This window comes from Lissotriton vulgaris, chromosome 8, assembly GCF_964263255.1.
Source record: "Lissotriton vulgaris chromosome 8, aLisVul1.2, whole genome shotgun sequence".
NCBI classification, from domain to species: domain Eukaryota; kingdom Metazoa; phylum Chordata; class Amphibia; order Caudata; family Salamandridae; genus Lissotriton; species Lissotriton vulgaris.
In genome coordinates, this window is record NC_141696.1 from 899,920,998 (window position 1) to 899,939,387 (window position 18,390).

At 43.0% G+C, this 18,390-nt stretch overlaps 1 pseudogene; it reads left to right on the forward strand.

Moving 5' to 3' along the window:
- The first annotated feature begins 1,626 nt into the window (after nucleotides 1-1,626).
- Nucleotides 1,627-17,948, forward strand: LOC147698146 (uncharacterized; annotated as a pseudogene).
- The last annotated feature ends 442 nt before the right edge of the window (nucleotides 17,949-18,390 follow it).

The following is an 18,390-nucleotide window of genomic DNA, read 5'->3' on the forward strand; positions in this document are numbered from 1 at the left end:
ATTCTGTTTAGATGTTCTATTGGGGTCAATCAGTACTGTTTTGATTCTCTCTTCTCCCTTTCGGTTCGGTAGTTCATATGAACGAAGCAAGGCAAGGGTCTCCTCCTCCAGACATGTTTCTGTATGTATTGCCAAATCGATTTCCTTGTTGATGATGAGGTCTGCTATGTCTGATGCGTGTTTGGTTGCAGAGCGACAGTTGAGTAGAAGGCATATCATAGGTTCCCTGAATTACTGGGGTTCAGATTTTTCGCTTCGGCAGTTAGCTGAACTTGTTGTAAGTTATTGTGGTTGGATTTTCTTTCATTCTGTTTAGATGTTCTATTGGGGTCAATCAGTACTGTTTTGATTCTCTCTTCTCCCTTTCGGTTCGGTAGTTCATATGAACGAAGCAAGGCAAGGGTCTCCTCCTTCGACCAGGAGCTGGTCCTAGCTGGACGGTTGTGCCTATTTGACAGTGGCATAGCCGTCTCGTTGCTCTTTCTTTGTGAGGCGTGTACCAGATTTTGGATATGCGTTACCTTGGAGTGAGTGCTTGTCGTCATTTCCATAATTTTTTCCATCGTTAGTCGAGTATTAAGTGTGTCTTGTGCCATGTTGCTAATTAGTTTCTGAAGCTCTTTGATATCTTTCTGATTTTAGAGAGATCTCTTAAGGATGGAGGACCTATGTTTTTCTATGTCTTTTCTATGTTTCAGAACAATTCTTTTAGCCGAACTCCTTTTCTTTATATCCTCAGTATGGCTGATCGATTCGATTCTGTTCACCAAGTGGGGTATGCTGTCTGTAATTAGTGATAATAAGAAAGCATTAGTGGGTGTGGTTCTAGGTGTCTCTTGTGTTGAGCTAGAGACAGGTAAAGAATGGTTGATATCTTCTACTTTATTTAATTCCCGATCATCGATGTGTGGCTTACTCGAAGGAGATGTCTGCGCTGAGTGAGGTGTCTCTTCATTTGGGAGCGGCGTCAGTTCCTCCCTTTGGAGTTGGTCCTGTTTATAGTTCCAATGTCTTGTAGGCTTCTTTGACCTTATTGTCTTCTTCTCGGATATTGTCGCTCCCGTTTCATTTTTGTCACCTGTTCTTGTAGCTTAATCCTGCTGTTCTCCATTTCGTGTAACCACTCTAGTATTGTCTTCTGGTGGGGACCAATGTGGTTGATATCTTAATCCCTCTAAAGGTAGCTAATCATTTGGGAGCGGCATCGACTCTTCTTTTTGGATATGGTGCTGTTCTTTATTCCCATGAATTGTAGGCTTCTCTGATCTTTCTGTCCCATTCCCAGATGTTGTTATTCCTAATTTAGTTTCAGTTTTTCTTCCTAATCTTGAAGCTTGAACCTGATGTCCTCCATTTCGATTGACGTCTCTGTTATTAGTAAAGTTATTGTCAGGGTTGTCTTCTAAGGAGATCCGGTGTAGTTGAAATCTTGCATCCTCTAATGGTTTATTTAAGGTCGGAGATACTTTGTTAGCATTATCGTTGTCAGGATTATCTTCTGGTGGGGTCCGGTGTATTTGACATCTTGCGCCCTCTAATGATGATTCCTTTAAGGTCGGAAATGCATAATCGAACTTATCTAGCTCGCTGTTGGCTGCTTGTATCAGCACTATTCCAGTTTTAAACATGGTAATGCATAGATCCGCTTTGCATCTTTTTGACGGAGAGATTATCATTTTTGTGCCATATGGGATATTCTTTATATCTTTAGTGTTAAGCAAACTTGTGAAGGTATTGCGCAATTTGGCTGTTTTATTTGAGAAGAATATCAGGTCGTTCACAATAGCGCCCTTGTCTTTGCTAAAGTAAGGGTCAGAGATCAGTGTGTCTGGGTTATTTCTCAGGGAGTTATGTTTGAATTTTTTTGCAGCATTTTTGGACAAATTAGTTGGATATTTTATGGTCTGGGCATTCAGGCCGGCAGATTCTGTGTAGTTTTCGTCCAAGATTGCTCCTCTTCGTTGATCTTGTGATGGCTCTTCCTTATTTGATTGCGTGGATTCCTACTTCAGTTGGTGTTGTAGTTGTCTTTTACCCTTAATCACCCTTAATTACAGGCTAGTAGTAATCATAGTTATGTATCCAATATTATTACACCAGTAATATATAATTATTATATCAAGTGTTATGCCAGATAGGGTTATCTTAATGCTTGTGGTGATTGTAGTAATCCATGATATATTCCTGTTGTCGATCGATTTTTTCTTTTTCTTTTTCTTTTTTTCTTTTTCTTCTCTGTAGATTCGTCTGCATTCATTAGAGTGTGCTCTCATCATGCTGAGTGAACAACTTGCTCCATTTCAAGATGTCCACCAATTTGGATGTACATTCTGTGAGCTGCACCCTTTCTTTCTTTCTACCCTTGCCTTTGTCCATTTTCTATTTTCAACATCTGTTAGCTCCTTCCTTCCTGCCCCTGCAAAAGTTTGTTAGTCCTTTTCGCCTTGCTCCTGCCTCAGCAGGCTCATTCCTTCCTGTCCCTAATAAAGCTCATTAGTCCCTTTTCCTTGTTCCTGCCTCAGCACTGATGCCATTTTGAGGTCTATACATCTGTTCTGAATTAGGGTTGGTTTCTTCCTTCTTGTCCCTTGTTATTCCCCTTTCTGGTGCTCCTGTCTCAACATTGGTGCCAGTTTGTAAGACCTCTCTCTATGGCTGTAGGAGCTATTGATCTTTACTTGGAGAGGGTGGTCAAATATAAGTTTCCAAAACAAGTTTGTCCTAGGCGGCCGCCATTTTAAGGTCAGGCAGGCCGGTTCGATATGAGTCTCCAAGTTTGCTTGTGTTTATTTCCAAAGGGCATTTAATTTAGCTTATTCTCAGCATTTGCTGCATTACAATTGTCAGCCAGAGGTGTACCTCCACTCTGTTTGCGTTCCTGCCCCTCGTCTCAGCCCGATGCAGTCGCGGAGTACAGCGCTCTCTTCAGTCAGCGCTCTATTTACTCCGTAGTCCTCTTTCTTCTTGCATCACGGACCTCACCGCTCCCGCTCCGATCCCACCTTCATGACTAGTCCAGGGGCAGCGCAGAAGGAATCCCGCTGTCCGCGCTGCAGATGTCTCAGGAAGCGCAGAGGGTGTCCTGTTGTTGGGCTACAGTTGTCCTAGCCGTATAAGTCCTCCCCAGCTCCCCAGAGGGTGTCCTGTTGTCTGCGCCGCAGATGTCTTTGGCCGCATGCAGTCTCAGCTCCCAGTCGATCGTCAGTGTCACGGAGGATTGCCTCTCATGACCTCGGGCGCCCTCGTCAGCCCTCGATGGTGGCAGTCTCTTCGTTCAGAGAGGGGCTGCTACCGCTTTCTTCTCGGTTAAGTTGTGATAAAAATATCTCCTAATGTCTCTTATCTATTGTTGTCTCGGTGTCTCGTGGTTGGGGGGGGGGTTTCCTAGCTCCCCTCCCCTATCCCTTGCAACACCCTCTCCTGCCATAAACTTTTAAAATCCGCACATACCCTCACCCCCACCTCTCCCCTTCACTCAGCTCTCTCCCCGTACACATCCTCCCTGCGTTGCTCCTGCCCACAGCCACTGCTCACCTATAATCTCATGCAGCATAACCCTAAATATAGCCTCCCCGACAGACCTTATCTCCCTTTCTGTGGCTGTCCTACACGCTCTTGGAACCAATACGTGGAGGAGAGGTCTGAAGCTGCCACACCTACCCCAGCCATGTGCGCTCATCAAAATCTGTGTGCCCTTTCTTGGAATGTCAATGGACTCACACATTACATCAAGAGAAAGAAAGTACTCTCTTACCTCCAGTCCAAAAGAATAAATGTGGCTCTGCTACAAGAGGCACACCTGGATGCCCTGGAGTCGGATGAGCTATGCAGCGATTGGGTGGGAAGGTGATACACAGCAGCTTTACTACACCAACAAACCCCAATAGTGGGACTCCCCGCAAATGCCGAGTCACGATCCTTATCCGCAAATCTCTGCCCATTACCATAACAAAACATGGTCTGACCCTGAGGGCAGATATGTCTTCACCAAGCTACTCCTCAGAGACAATTTCTTCTGTGTGGGCTCTGTCTATGTGCCTACTGGGGCAAAATGACCTTTTCTAATACACCTGAATCGATTACTAACAGAGATAGGAGCCTCACAATATATCATTGGCGGAGACTGGAACGTCGCACGAGACCCGATGTGAGACAGGTCAGGCCCCCTAGACAGGAGCACTGATGCTGATAGGGCCCTACTGAGTGATGTGGTCTTGGACAACAGTCTAGTAGGCCACTGGCGCCTTAGTCACCCAACAGGTGCAGATTATACTTTCGTTTCCCCTGTACATGGCACACTCTCCAGGCTTCCTCATCACTCAAAAGATGGTCGCCCTTGTTCAAGAGTCCCAAATAATAGAGGTGTCACTGTCAGATCACTCTCCAGTCTTACTGACCTTGGACGTCTGACTGGTCTCCCCGGGATACAAACCATGGCGAATGATCATGCAAAGGTATCGCACACCCCAGGGCAAATGCCAGCTGAGATCCCACGTCTCCACATTTCTCTCTGACAATAACATTTCAGTAGGTTCTCATAGACTAGTATGGGCAGACACAAAAGCCACAGTCAGGGGACAACTTATGATAGATGCTGCAGTGGCCAATAAGCAAGCAATTACTCATCAGAAAGAACTAGAGGGGGATATCGCTGCCCACACCCGCCTCTACTCTAAACATCCCACTGTGCACCACTGCAGACTCCTAGAACAAACCCAGTGCACTTCTAAATATTGATTTCTTAATATCGACCTACAGAAATATCGAGTTGGAAATATCAAAAATAGAGAATATTGAGGTCAAATATATCGTTGGACATAATATCGACCCTAAGGTAAGTCATACCGATTTTTTTATATCGATGTAAGTAATATTGAAGTTAGTAATATCGATATCAAATATATCGATGTTACTAATCTCGATGTTACTAATATCGATATTTGTATTATTGTTATGTATTTTATTATGTATTTAATATGTATGTGTCATATGTCAAGTATTTTACTTGTTTTAATTTATATGTATACTATTTTTATATAGTACTATTGTTATTTTTAAGTCAATTTAATGTTTTAGTACCGGAGTGGGTTGTGGGTTTATAGGGGAATAGGTTGGGAAGTTATTTATTTATACTAAATTAATTATGAATTTTTACGAATTATAAATTCATTTAAATTAATTTTTGGGTTCAAGTTCTGTAGCGGGCTGTGGGTTTATAGGGGAATTGGGTGGAAAGTAATTTAATTGTAATTAGGTAATGATTTATTTGTATTTATTGGTATTGATAATTATTTTATTTTTAATTAATAATTAATTGGCAATTATGTTTTAATTGGTAATTAATTTTTTTAGTTGGTAAATACATTTTTTATTGGAAATGAATATTTTTATTTGGTAATTCATGTTTTGGAAATTCTTTTTATTAATTGGTAATTATTGTTTCATAAAAAGTATTTTTTGTTTCATAATTTTTAATTGTTAATCAATTTTTAATAATATGATTTTTGTCATGAAAAATATTTTATTGTTCAATATTTATTATTTGGAAACTAATATCAATTAATTAATATTTATTGGTATTTTTGTTAATTTATTGTTAATTAATCATTCAATTGTAATTATGTTTTTAATAATTAATAATGGGTATTTGTAAATGATGCAGAGCATTTTAAAAAATGTAATTATTAATTATTTTAAATCCAAAAATTATTTATAAGTATGTTATATTTAACTTCTACGCTATCCAAAGCTTTCCCTACTGTTGCAGTCTCTGGAGTAGGAATAGTAATTTTTAACCCTATGCTATCCAACGGTTTTCCTACTGTTGCACTCTCTGGAGTGGGAATAGTAATTTTTACCCCTGCGCTATCCAACGCTTTCCCTACGGTTGCAATGCTTTCCCTACTGTTGCACTCTCTGGAGTTGGAATAGTAATTTTTACCCCTATGCTATCCAACGCTTTCCCTACTGTTGCACTCTTTGGAGTTGGAAAAGTAATTTTTACGCCGACGCTATCCAACTCTTTCCCTACTGTTTTACTCTCTGGAGTTAGAATAGTAATTTTTACACCTCCGCTATCCGACGATTTTCCTACTGTTGCATTTTCTGGAGTGTGAATCGTAATTTTAAGTCCTCTCTATCCCACGTTTTTTTGGGGACTTTGAATAGTAGTTTTATTTATTTAGCTATTTAATATTTCTTGTTTTATTTTAGATTAATTCATTTTAAAAATATTGAAAGTATATTTAATTTTTTTAATGTAATAAATATAATTATTTACTTTTTATTTATGTTATTGTTTTATGTGTGTAAGTGTATTTGCAATTCATAACATTTTTTATAATTCATAAGTTATTAAAATAATTATTAAAACTTATTATTAAGTAAGTGTATATTATATACTTTATGTATATGTTTAATTTATGTTTTATTATTATATAAGTATTATTTATGAATTTTAAACATTATTAAATTTTTGCAATTATGTTTATTTTATTTATAAGTATTATTTACTTTATTTTACACATTTTTTAGCTGAAAAAAATGATATTTGTAATTACGATATTTTTAACTTCAATATTTTTTTTTCGATATTTTTGTACTTACCATGTTGTAGATAGGATGTCGATATTCTTGCCTTTGATATTCCTCCGTCGATATTTCTGTAGGTTGATATTTTCTATGTCGATATTTTGTCAGTGATTCCTTAACAACCTCTATACCTCTAAGGCTGAACATGCCCTTCAGCGTCTGAAGGGATGACACTATGAGTAGGGGGAAAAGGCTTGTTAAATGCAGGAAGTCCAACTATGACAGAGAGAGGCTGCCTTGGCTATACCTGCCATAAAAACAAAGGGGGGCAAGATCCTTACCCATCCCCAGGACATAGTGAACGAGTTTTCCTCATTCTACCAGACTTTGTACTCCTCGGACACACCGGCTAGTCCAGAGCACAAGGCGGCCTTCTCGGATGAGATAGATTTTGGGGGGAGAGATTAGCAAGGAGGAGATTGCACTTGCAATATCCAAACTGCCCTCTCACAAAGCTCCCTGGGTGGATGGCTTCCATACGGACTTTACAAGTGGGCTGGAGAAGAGACGAATGACAACCTGTATGCCACCCTATTAGAGGCTTAACAGACAAATTCCCTGGGACCCTTATCCAACAAGGTAGTGATAGTGGTCCTACCCAAACCTGGTGGAGACCCTCCACTGTGTGGCAGCTACAGACCATCTAAATGCCCAACTGCGACATTAAAATCTTGGCCAGTGTTCTAGCAGCTCGTTTGAGAAAGTCCTCCCTTCTCTAATCCACCATACGCAGGTAGGTTTTTTTGCCGGGCCGCTCCTCCAGGAACCATCTCTGTACTCTGGTGCAATCTCTGGACGGCTAGGCTCTTGCTGACAGATGTCCTGGCTCTCTCACTAGATGCCAAAAAGCTGTTTGACCGCATCCAATGGGACTGCCTGTTTGCTGCGCTCAAGCAATTTGGCTTGGGTTGATGTTTCATAACGAAGGTGAGACTGCTAAATAACTGTCCCACGGCCCCAGTTAACTGCGGTGGATTCCTATCCGATCCCTCCACAATCCGAAGAGGCACGCACCAGGGATGCCTTCTCTCCCCTCTCCTGTTCCTTCTAGCCATGGAGCCACTTGCTTCCATCATCTGCAAATCTGCCAGCATAGTGGTGTCCCACTTATATCCAGATACTGCAAGATTCATCTTTATGCAGATGACATCCTGCTAACCTTAACAGACATTACTCACTCCCTCCCAGCATTACTGAGTGTCATTGATGATTTGTCCATCCTATTTAGGTACAAAGTGAACTGGGACAAGAGCAAGGCCCTCCCAATTTTGGTTGACACTACAAAGCGGCTGGAGAAGCGTGGCTCAATGGTTAGAGCGGCAGACCCTGATGCAGGGGTCTGGCCCGGGACCAGGGTTCAAATCCTGCCTCGGCGGCTCTTGGACTCAATCTCCCCGGACCTGATAATTCTCGCCTCGGTGCCTAGTCTAATCATGGGTCCCACTCTGTGACTCTGGGCAATAGCTTGCTTAATCTCCACAACGGCCCCAGCAGCGCTTGGATGCCTGGCTTCACCTTGGGGGTGCCCAGGAGTGTACATCTCACAGGAAAGCCAGGAAGGGTTCCACAGCGGTATGAATAAAGCGCTACGAGACCTCTGAGTAGAAGGCGCTATATAAATACAAACACATTTACATTTACATTTACATTTACAAAAGCGAACATACAGGTATATCCCTTCCGATGGCAGGCCTGCTGCCTTAAATACCTAGGTATTCTGGTGAGCAGGGGAATGAAGGGGATGGTCTCAGACAACATGGACCCACTGGTGGTACAGATGAAACGCCACTTTGAGAAATGACTAGAAAAAATGGTTAGGGGTTCTGCCCACCTCACCCTCCCGTACCTGAGCAGGAGACATCCACGGATGTAAAAAGTAGAGAAAAATGGTACTGAAGGGATCAATCCACTTTTATTTCTCAAACAAGAAACAATTAATTTTCTTGTGATTAGCAAATTAAATCAAGGAAGTATATCTATAAGTTCATATATACATATATGGGCGGGCAGCCAGAGAGGCACAACAAAAAACAATTTATATACAACACATCACATGTACATTTTATACAAATATACAACATATAAAATATCAAAAACACTTTTATGTACCCTAAAGACAAAAAATATATGTACAAATATATATATACACACCAATTTACATATGTATCTCCTCTTAAGGTCTAGTGGAGTATACAATAAAAAAGGTAGTCCCAACAGACAAGCACCAGGGGGTTAACACATATACCCAACTTATATTTGTGTAGGTGCATCAATGAACAAATCAAATCTTTCTTGTATTAAACTAAGGGACTCCGTTCAAAGCCAAAGGTGTCGACGCAGTCGCGGTCGCGTTTCAGCCAGATGATATAGGCTTCATCAGGACATGGGTACTCTAATAACAACAAACACATATTATTTTTATCCTCTTTCTTACCAAAACAAGGAAACACATTACATTACAGCTGCAAGAAATCAGATTGAAAAATCTATCTCCCCACGAGTGTGGAAATGCAGTGTCACTAGGGGACTCTATCCGAAAAAAAGGAAGGGGGAAGAAGAGATATGACAAGAAAAAGTGCACCAGACTGAATCAGAGATAGCTCCAGCATCAGAAATGATATTCAAATAAAAGACCAAAATCAACAAAGGAATTAAAAGCAAGAGACCACACCCACACCTTAAAGGGTGCATACTACAACTATGTGACAAGAAAAAAACCAATTTGGTTCAATGGGTATTTTTCCTTTATATCCCAGAGTGTAAAGAAGCATGTGCAGACAAAGAATTACATCACACCTCTATTGTAAGATATAAGTACCTCATATGCACGGCCCTGGCCAAATCTAGGGCAAATATAATCAGTCAACCCACACACCCACCCAAGAGGGTGGGGTAGGTGCCACCGTCTCGGCTCAAGTCTCGAGTAATCTGCACGAGCCAAACACAAGAACAAGCAAATCATTCACAGGTGCAGGTCCAAAGCCACAGAAGTGTTCATTCTCTAGCAGATAGTGGAACAACAGTACTAACAGACATACCTTAATCTCTTCACTGTGTCCGCCCAACACAATATATAGAATCAAAATAATTTGGTTCTTGGGGGTGGTTCAAGTCACACGATCTTCCTACCAACAACACGAGTCCAAGGAGGAAGGAAACAAAACAAAAGAGGAAAACCCCATCACGAGTTGTTCCAATCTATTTATGCTCTACACGTCACTCATAAACACAAGGTATATAGAGCAAGTCCACACAAAAAGGACTACATACATACAGGGTCTATCCACACAGAGTAACCCCACCGATAATAACAGCGCCTGAGAGAAGTTTGTGAATATATATGTATACAGTCGGCTAATACCGAGCAGAATAGGTATAACACCGGGGGGTGGGGGGGGGGGGGGGGGCAGGGCAATGGAGAATCGAGGATTACAAAGGACACTGACAACAGCCTCCACTCGATAGTAGGTACTTTAGGGCTCAAGGACGAGGGAAGTACAATTACCCACTACGGCCTTAAGGGAGATTCAAACGGTCCCGTACAGGCTACACTATCCATAAATAACTAAATAAGCCCAGACTCTTCCAGAACGAGCATGGTCAAAAGAACCCGCGCGGCGTGTGTACGAAAGTACACAAGGCGGGGAGAGGAGTACCTTCAATCTCCAACTGCTCCGATGGCGCGAGGAGCCGGTATCGGCTAGCAACGTCTTCCTCCGGGAATGCACCCGCTGCAGTGCGAGCGGCCAGATAACGCCCGGGGCAAGGGGCGTGTCAGCGTGGGACGGAACGTAAATTCCGTCAACAATACAAAAGAGGGACTAGCGATCCCGAATGAATACGGAGGTCAGGCAGTGCAACCTAAGAGTAAATCTACTGGCATAAGCAATTCACGTGCATAATATAAATATCTACATCAGGCCAATCTCATATCAATGTGCTGAAAACACCTCTAACAAAGGAATAAAATCAAAAGAACAAATAATAATCATAATAAATAAAATAGTGAAAGAAAGAACCAAACACAAAGGAAGGACCTCTAGAAACATCCAAAGGTCGAGAATAATCCATAAACACATCTGCATTTCCACTACTGGGTTCCCATTCTTAATAAAGCACCATGACCGTACATCTCAAAGGCTAACAAGTATAAAGAACACAGATTCATAAACCAACATGAATATAGGAATGCCACAGACATAATAAAATATATGGTAGCATGCAAAAATCTATACACAAAATCTATATTAGATACATAGATAAAACAATATATATATATATATATCTAACCTGTTTCCCTATACATCAAAACATAGCACCAAACCATCGGCTCAATACAGTTACACAACAGAGTTTAGGTTCAGTCAAAACCAGAGAACAGAGTATTTATAGAATATAAATCAGAAGTCAAGGCAAGGGGTCAATGGATTCAGATCAATGCCCAAATTTCATCACGCTCATTAAGTCCCTTTTCAGAAGTATGGTATCTTTCTATTAATCTTGCTTCTGTACGATTCAACTTGGTCTCTAATTCGGCTTTATTTTTTGCCATGATGGTGACTAGAACTGCCCAAGTCAAATCCTCTTCATTGTGGTCAGCTTCCATATAGTGCTGCACTAGAGGTGCCCCAATGTACTTGCACCTTATGCGTGATTTGTGCTGTCCAATACGCATTTTAACTGCTTGCGTAGTTTGCCCAATATAGGATAAATTACACGGACATGTCACTACATAAATAGCGTTCTTCGTGTTGCAATTAGAAAAGGTACGCATCATATGTGTATGGCCATTGATGTCGATTGCTTTCAAGTCTTTCGTGTTTGGACACACAGCGCAATTCATGCAGCGGTAGTGTCCAATCACAGGTGGTAATCCTAATAAACTCCTAGTATCTTTTTTGTTGGTCATCAATCTACTTGCCTTTACCAGATGTTGCTTGATATTTTTTCCCTTTCGAAAGGCAAATAGTGGTTTGGGGATATCCAGATGTTCTATAAGTCTCCAATTTTTGGATATGATCTGTTTCACCTTATTAGCTTTTGGGTTGAATGTTAAGACGCAGGTCAAGGATGTGCTCTCTTTCTTTTCTTTGGGTGTCAACAAACTTTCTCGGGGCGTGTACCACGCACGTTTCAAAGCTGCTCTTACCAACTTCCTGGGATATCCTCTATTACAGAGTTTATTCATTAGAGTATCCGCATTGTCAAAGTAGTCGCTTTTGTTTGAACAATTGCGACGGATACGCAAAAATTGCCCATAGGGTAAATTTTCTTTAAGACTCCTAGGGTGACCACTACTGAATTCTAAGAGAGTATTACGATCTGTAGGTTTAGTATACAGATTAACTTTCAAGTGCCCTTCGCTGTTATAGATCCACACATCGAGAAAGTTGATTTTGTCATTACTGACACTCATAGTGAATCTCAAATCCGTGGAGCACGAGTTAAGCCACTCATGGAACCTACTAAGTTCCTCATTGTCACTATTCCAGATGAGGAAGATGTCGTCGATGAAGCGAACCCACCTCGACACCAAGTGCCGAAATGGGTTCGCCTCCCCGAAGACATACATCCCCTCAAATTGGTCCATCACCAGGTTAGCGATTTCCGGGGCAAAGCAACACCCCATCGCGACTCCCTTAAGTTGTAAATAAAGGGAGTCTTTAAAGGTAAAGAAGTTGTTTTTCAAGCAGATCTTCGCTAAATCCAAGATGAATTTCGTAGGGACCTGGTGGGGTCTGATTCTGCGGTCTAATACCATCCCCATTACCAGCAGTGCCTCATCCTGCGGTATGTTAGTGTACAAACTCTCAATGTCGAAGGTGACCAACAATTGTTGATCACCATCGAACACCGAGTCTTCCACCTTCTGAATAAAATCCATAGTGTCACGCACATAAGCCTTGGTGGTACAGACAAATGGCTTAAGGAATGTATCAATATATTTGGCTAAGGGCTCAAGCATTGAGCCACAAGCCGCAAATGAGAAATGGTCCGGCCTAGGGTTATCCATGTGGGTCGAGTGCAGGCAGTGTGGATGGTTACTTTGTCGTCACGCTTCATATACACACTTGAGATGCTCCACATCCCGGTATACTTATCCATGCTATGCCTCATCGACTCCCACATACAATCCTTCAAATTGGGATCCTCAAACCTCACCTAGCTGCAGACAAACTCATGACATGTCGCTCACACGGCCTGGGCCTTCCATCGGTGGAACACTACTACCTCCCCCATCCTACAGCTATCCCAATTGGCATACCTGCTCGCTGGCACCTTGGAGACACCGCCATATGTAAACATCAAATGGGAAATTCTCTCTGCCAACACAGGGCTTTCTGCACTTTATGGGGAATGTGCCTGCTGCTCAGGACCCCCAAAACTGATACTGCGTGCTATGCATCAAGCCTGACTATGAGCGCGCTGACTTCTCTGAGTTGACCCGCGTTCACACCGAAAAGCACCCCTATGGGCTGATGAAGTTATGCAATTCGATGGCAGGCTTCTGTCCTGGACTTAATGGAGGGTAGCAGGTATCCATACTCTAGATCAACTCCTGCTTAACAGAGATCTTAAGCCGTTCCATCATTTGCAAGGGGAATTTGGCCACCATCCGAGGCAACTCTGGCGATATACGCAACTACAACACTGCCACAGTGTTTGGGCCCCCGCCCCAACTCTCTACCGTCCTTGCAGATCTGACCACCTGGGCACACAACAAGGGTGTGATATTCAGACTATACGACACGTTCTCCACCCACCTTTTCTCACAACCCCTTTCGTGTACACTCTGTGTCAAATAGGAGATTCAACTACAAACTGGGTATGTAGACGACAAATAGGTAGATAACCTGGAAGCCCTGGACAAAGGTATGAGAGAGGCTAGGCTGATGTTTTGCCTCTTCAAAATGCTACATTACTGGCATTGGACACAAATGAAGCTGAATAGAGAGGGTCTCCTTCCCTACACAAACTGTTGGCGATGTGCTGCCACACACTGCAACATAGTACATATCATATGCGGCTGGCCTTCGACTCACCCTTTTTGGCTGCACATAGGTACAGTCTTGAGCTCCTCCATGCCACTACGCAACCTGCTCAGTCCTCCAACTATTCTCCTTCATGATTTGGGAGACTCACCAGCACTCATACGTCCACAGTGCTGCCTCCTCCACACTGCCTTGGCCACGGCCAAGATATGCATTCTTCATCAGTGGAGTTCACCAGTACCCCCATCGCAGGAAACTTGGCTGGTGGCAATGATCCAAACGGCCTCCCATGAATGTGTCATTTATAATCTTCAAGACCGGACTGAGCTATTTTAACAAACGTGGGCACCCTTTCTACTGGAGGAAACTGATAATGGACATCCTACACCAGACCCTTCACCCCACTGAGTCCCAAAGAGCTGAAAGAGACCACACAATCAACTACAGCCATCTTACTGAATGCCTAGGGCCCTCCCCGCCCAACAGTCCTTAGGATGCCTTACTCCTGGTATCCAAGTAGGACGCCCCCCTCATCTCCAGTGTTGTCATCCCCCCCTCTGTTACTCTCCTCCCCGTAGCTCTACAACCCTTCACTCCCATCCACTAACCGACTCTCCCCCCCCTATTCCTGGACAGAAGGTGCACTCAATGATAGGCACTCCAACCCTTTCCCTGCCAAGGGCAGCAGCCCACACCCCCAAATCTATCAGTTACACCCTTCATTTTATTTTTACCTTTTCTCATTACAGACTGTACCACACCCCCTGACCCCGCGCACATCTTCTACCTACATTACCTGGCTCAAAGTGGTACACTCTACCACCTTATCACTCCGTAACGCAGGAGATGCCCATTCCAAAGCCCACACCCAGCTGCGCTCCCTTTGAGACTCCTAGTAAGAATGCCAACTTTCACTATGCGGGTCTCCCTAGGGGCCGGTTCTCCCCTCAAGATGCCGGACCCCCACCCCCTCCACTCCCACCTCCTCTTTACCACCGGGTAGCCACCCACATACAGTGGCACCTACTAATATCCTCTACTACTAGTTATTGCCCCTCACCATTGTAAGAACCTCCCCTCCCTTACCCCTTTTATTCTTTCTGCTTTTCCAATATGAGAGATAATATCATCACCCTCCTGTCCATATATATGTTCTAACAAATTGGAATTAGGTTGGCCTCTACCCATGTTGTATGATTATTGTTTGATGATTCAGTCGTAATAAAGAAGAATTGCAAAACAGAAAAACGAAAAAAGACAGCTTTTATTCATTACAAGGTTATGTTAAGGCGTCCTGCAAAGTTTCTTTTGGTTGTGGTGCACACCTCATGTGCAACACTTGCGACACACGATGCCTCCATATTATTTTTCCCCTGATTGAAACAATGTTGTCTTTCATTCTAGGGGGCAATGGCTACTTTTCCTTTGTATTCTCTTTTGTGTGAGGACACTTTTGTTAAGTTAGTTGGTGTGTTCTTTGATCATGTATATGGTGGGAATGTCATTTGCAATTGTTTGTAAATACTCAAACTCACCATCATACTTTTTATTGATGATCACCATCATTCTAAGGCATATCCACTCTCATCCCTGAGCATATTTGCTGATATGTAATATTAAATTCTTTGGGTGTAATATTGAATTCCAGGTGTAAATTCATGTATTATGAATATGCAAGATAACTTTATACTTATAACATAAACCATGTGTGTACCTAAGTGAACTTTAAGTTACCAACACCTTTGTCAATCCAGCCCATAGTGAAAGAGGTTAATTAATGAAAAAAAGTCTAACTTGAAGAATACATTTAGGTACCTCTTGGGAATGTTGCATAAAATACTTAACAAGGTCTTGTAAACCTTGCATTTTAAAATGAAATTAAAACAAAAACGAAACCAAGTCCTATCTGGTGCAGACTTTTTCTATGGTTTCCTGAAGTTCCTATGTACATGCACAGGGGTTTTGAGTTTATACGGACCTGAAGCAGAGTTCCTTGTGTCCAGCAGCTTTCAGACGATAACACAAATGCTAAGAAAACTGACAAATAATGATCCTGCTGGAGAGAAACTAGATTATTGTTTGGAGGCAGTTTCGATTCATCATGAAGTAGCACAGTGAGTTAAGATGCCTGCTTCAAAGAACGTGCACCATGCAGTTCACAGAACAGTTTTGTATGTGAATATCTAAGTTAGGTTTTTCCCTACTCTTTCAGTATGCTAGTGTTGCTAAAAATGGTTTGTTTTTGTAGAAATACATTCTTATTACTAAAGCTGACCCGACTACTGTGGTAAGGTTTAAATCCTTGAGTGGGTGGGCGAAGGGCAGTGGCAGTGCTCCCAGTCCGTTCGCAGTTTCTCTCAATGCAACAGCAGCATTTTTAAAAACGATCTATTTTTATTACTGGACATTGCTTTGTTTTTGAATTTAAATACTCCTGAGTGTGTCTGAGTGGGGCTACGCTTACCTGGGCTCGATTGCCTGGTTTCCCTGCCTCGGTCTGACGCAGCGCTGCCGTTGAGCGGAGGGCGGGGGAGACAGAGTCAGGTATTTCCTGTTGAGGAGGGCAGCGTTCTAGTTGTTGGGAGGGCTCTGCCTTAAAATCGGCTTGATTGAACGGCCACGCTGTGGGCGAAGGGCAGTGGCAGTGCTCACAGTCCGCTCGCGGTTTCTCTCAATGCAACAGCAGCATTTTTAAAAATGATCTATTTTTAATACGGGACATTGCTTTGTTTTTAAATTTAATTACTCCTGAGTGTGTCTGAGTGGGGCTACGCTTACCTGGGTTCGATTGCCTGATCTCCCTGCCTCGATCTGATGCAGCGCTGCTGTTGAGCAGAGTGTGGGGGAGACAGAGCCAGGTACTTCCTGTTGGGGAGGGCAGCGTTCTAGTTGTTGGGAGGGCTCTGCCTTTAAATTCACATGCTCCAACAGCCGCGCAGTGGGCGCGCCGCTGGCGCTCCAAAGGCAAGCCCGTCTGGGCCCGTAAGCGGTCTTCCCGGGCTAGGGTCCATAACCCCCGCTGGGTTTGGTCCAAGACCCATTAGAGCCCACAGAAACTTTGTGCTCTCCGCCCAACAATTGATATTAAGTGTAAGCATAGTATTAATGTGGAGGGGGAGGGCTGGCAATGCAATCACTGCTCATATGGGGCGTCAGAACAAGTAGACGTCAGGGAGGGAAGCCCCACACACAGGTTAGCGTTAATTAATTGCAGATCTTTCAGAAAGCATAGGATCGAGATCTATGATATACTATCTGAGGGTCAAACTGATCTCATGTTTCTTATGGAAACATGGCTGGACGATGACTCTGCCCCTGAAATTTTAGAGGCACTCCCTAGTGGCTATGGGATCATGAGAGTAGACCGAATGTCAGGAAGGGGGGGGCATCGCAATTATCTACAAGCATGCCATTCGGTGCTCCCTTTTACCTGTGGGCATAGATGATGGGGAGGCTGTTTTTTTTTACTATCAGACTAGCCACTGATTATGTTGTGAAGGGGCTCCTCATTTATAGGCCCCCGGGACCTCACTCACGTTTCATACCCAGTGTTGTTGATTACCTTCTCCAACCTGCTCTCCGGTACGAAAAGCTTCTGGTACTGGGGGATTTTAACCTACATTTTGATGATACACGTGTCCCCGGGGCACATGAGATGCGCCAGGGAGTTGAAGTGCTGCAAATATTTTTAAAATCAGAACTCCCGACTCATAAACTTGGACATTTACTTGACCCTATTCTTGCCAACTGGGACGCTATGGAAATTAAGCCTCCTTGCCCAGTGTTGTGGTCATTTTTTGATCACGTTTGTGATAAAGGTTCCCATGCATAAAAAGCCGGAGAAATTTCACTCTGATATAAAGAGAAGGAAATGGGCAGGCTTCTCGCAGGGGGCCTTTAACCTGGCTTTACTAAAGGATGGTCTGCCTAATGGCCGGGATGTAAATAGGGCGAGTAAAGATCTCGAGGGGCGGATAATTGCCGCTCTCGACTGCACGGCACACTGGTCAACTAAAAAGGCGACAAACAGACGCAAATCAGCCCCGTGGTTCAGTGAAGTATTACGGGTTGCTAAATTGACCTGTAAACAATTCGAAAGGTGATGGAGGAGCTAGGAAGCAGTTTCCAGTAAATCTGGAAGCTGAATACAAAGTCAGCCTTAAATATACCCACTCACTCATTAGGAAGGCTAAGGCAGCTTACTTTAATAATAGGATCCAAACAGCGGAAAAATCTACAAAAGAGCTGTTTAAGATATTTAAAGAGATATCATCCTTGGCATCTGCTGCAGCGCCTATTGTGGGCTCTGTAGAGTCGTGCAATCGAGTTGCTGAATATTTCGCAGAAAAGGTTGAAAGGATTTAGTCCTCTTTTCCGCAATCGGCTCGTGAGGGTAAACGAGCTGATAAGGAATGCTTGGTTGTGCCTGGAATACAAGGTCTCCACAATTTCAATGTACCCTCTAAGGATATTCTTAAAAGGTTGGCGACCTGTATTAAGTCGGGTTCGCCTAGGGACCCTGCTACGGCCAGAGTACTCAGAGGCAGCATAGATGTATTGGAACCTTTTCTGCGACATCTCTTAGAATTGTCCTTTAACTCTGGAGTGGTTCCGGAAGTGTGGAAGGAGGCCGTGGTACTTCCTCTACAGAAAAAAAGTCACATTAGCACCGATCAGCTCGATATTCTGCGGCCCATTTCCTTGATTCCTTATTTTGCTAAGGTCGCGGAAAAGATTGTAAAATACCCAGCTTACTACACACATTTGAACTAATAACCCCCACCATCCTTCGCAGTTGGGTTTCCGG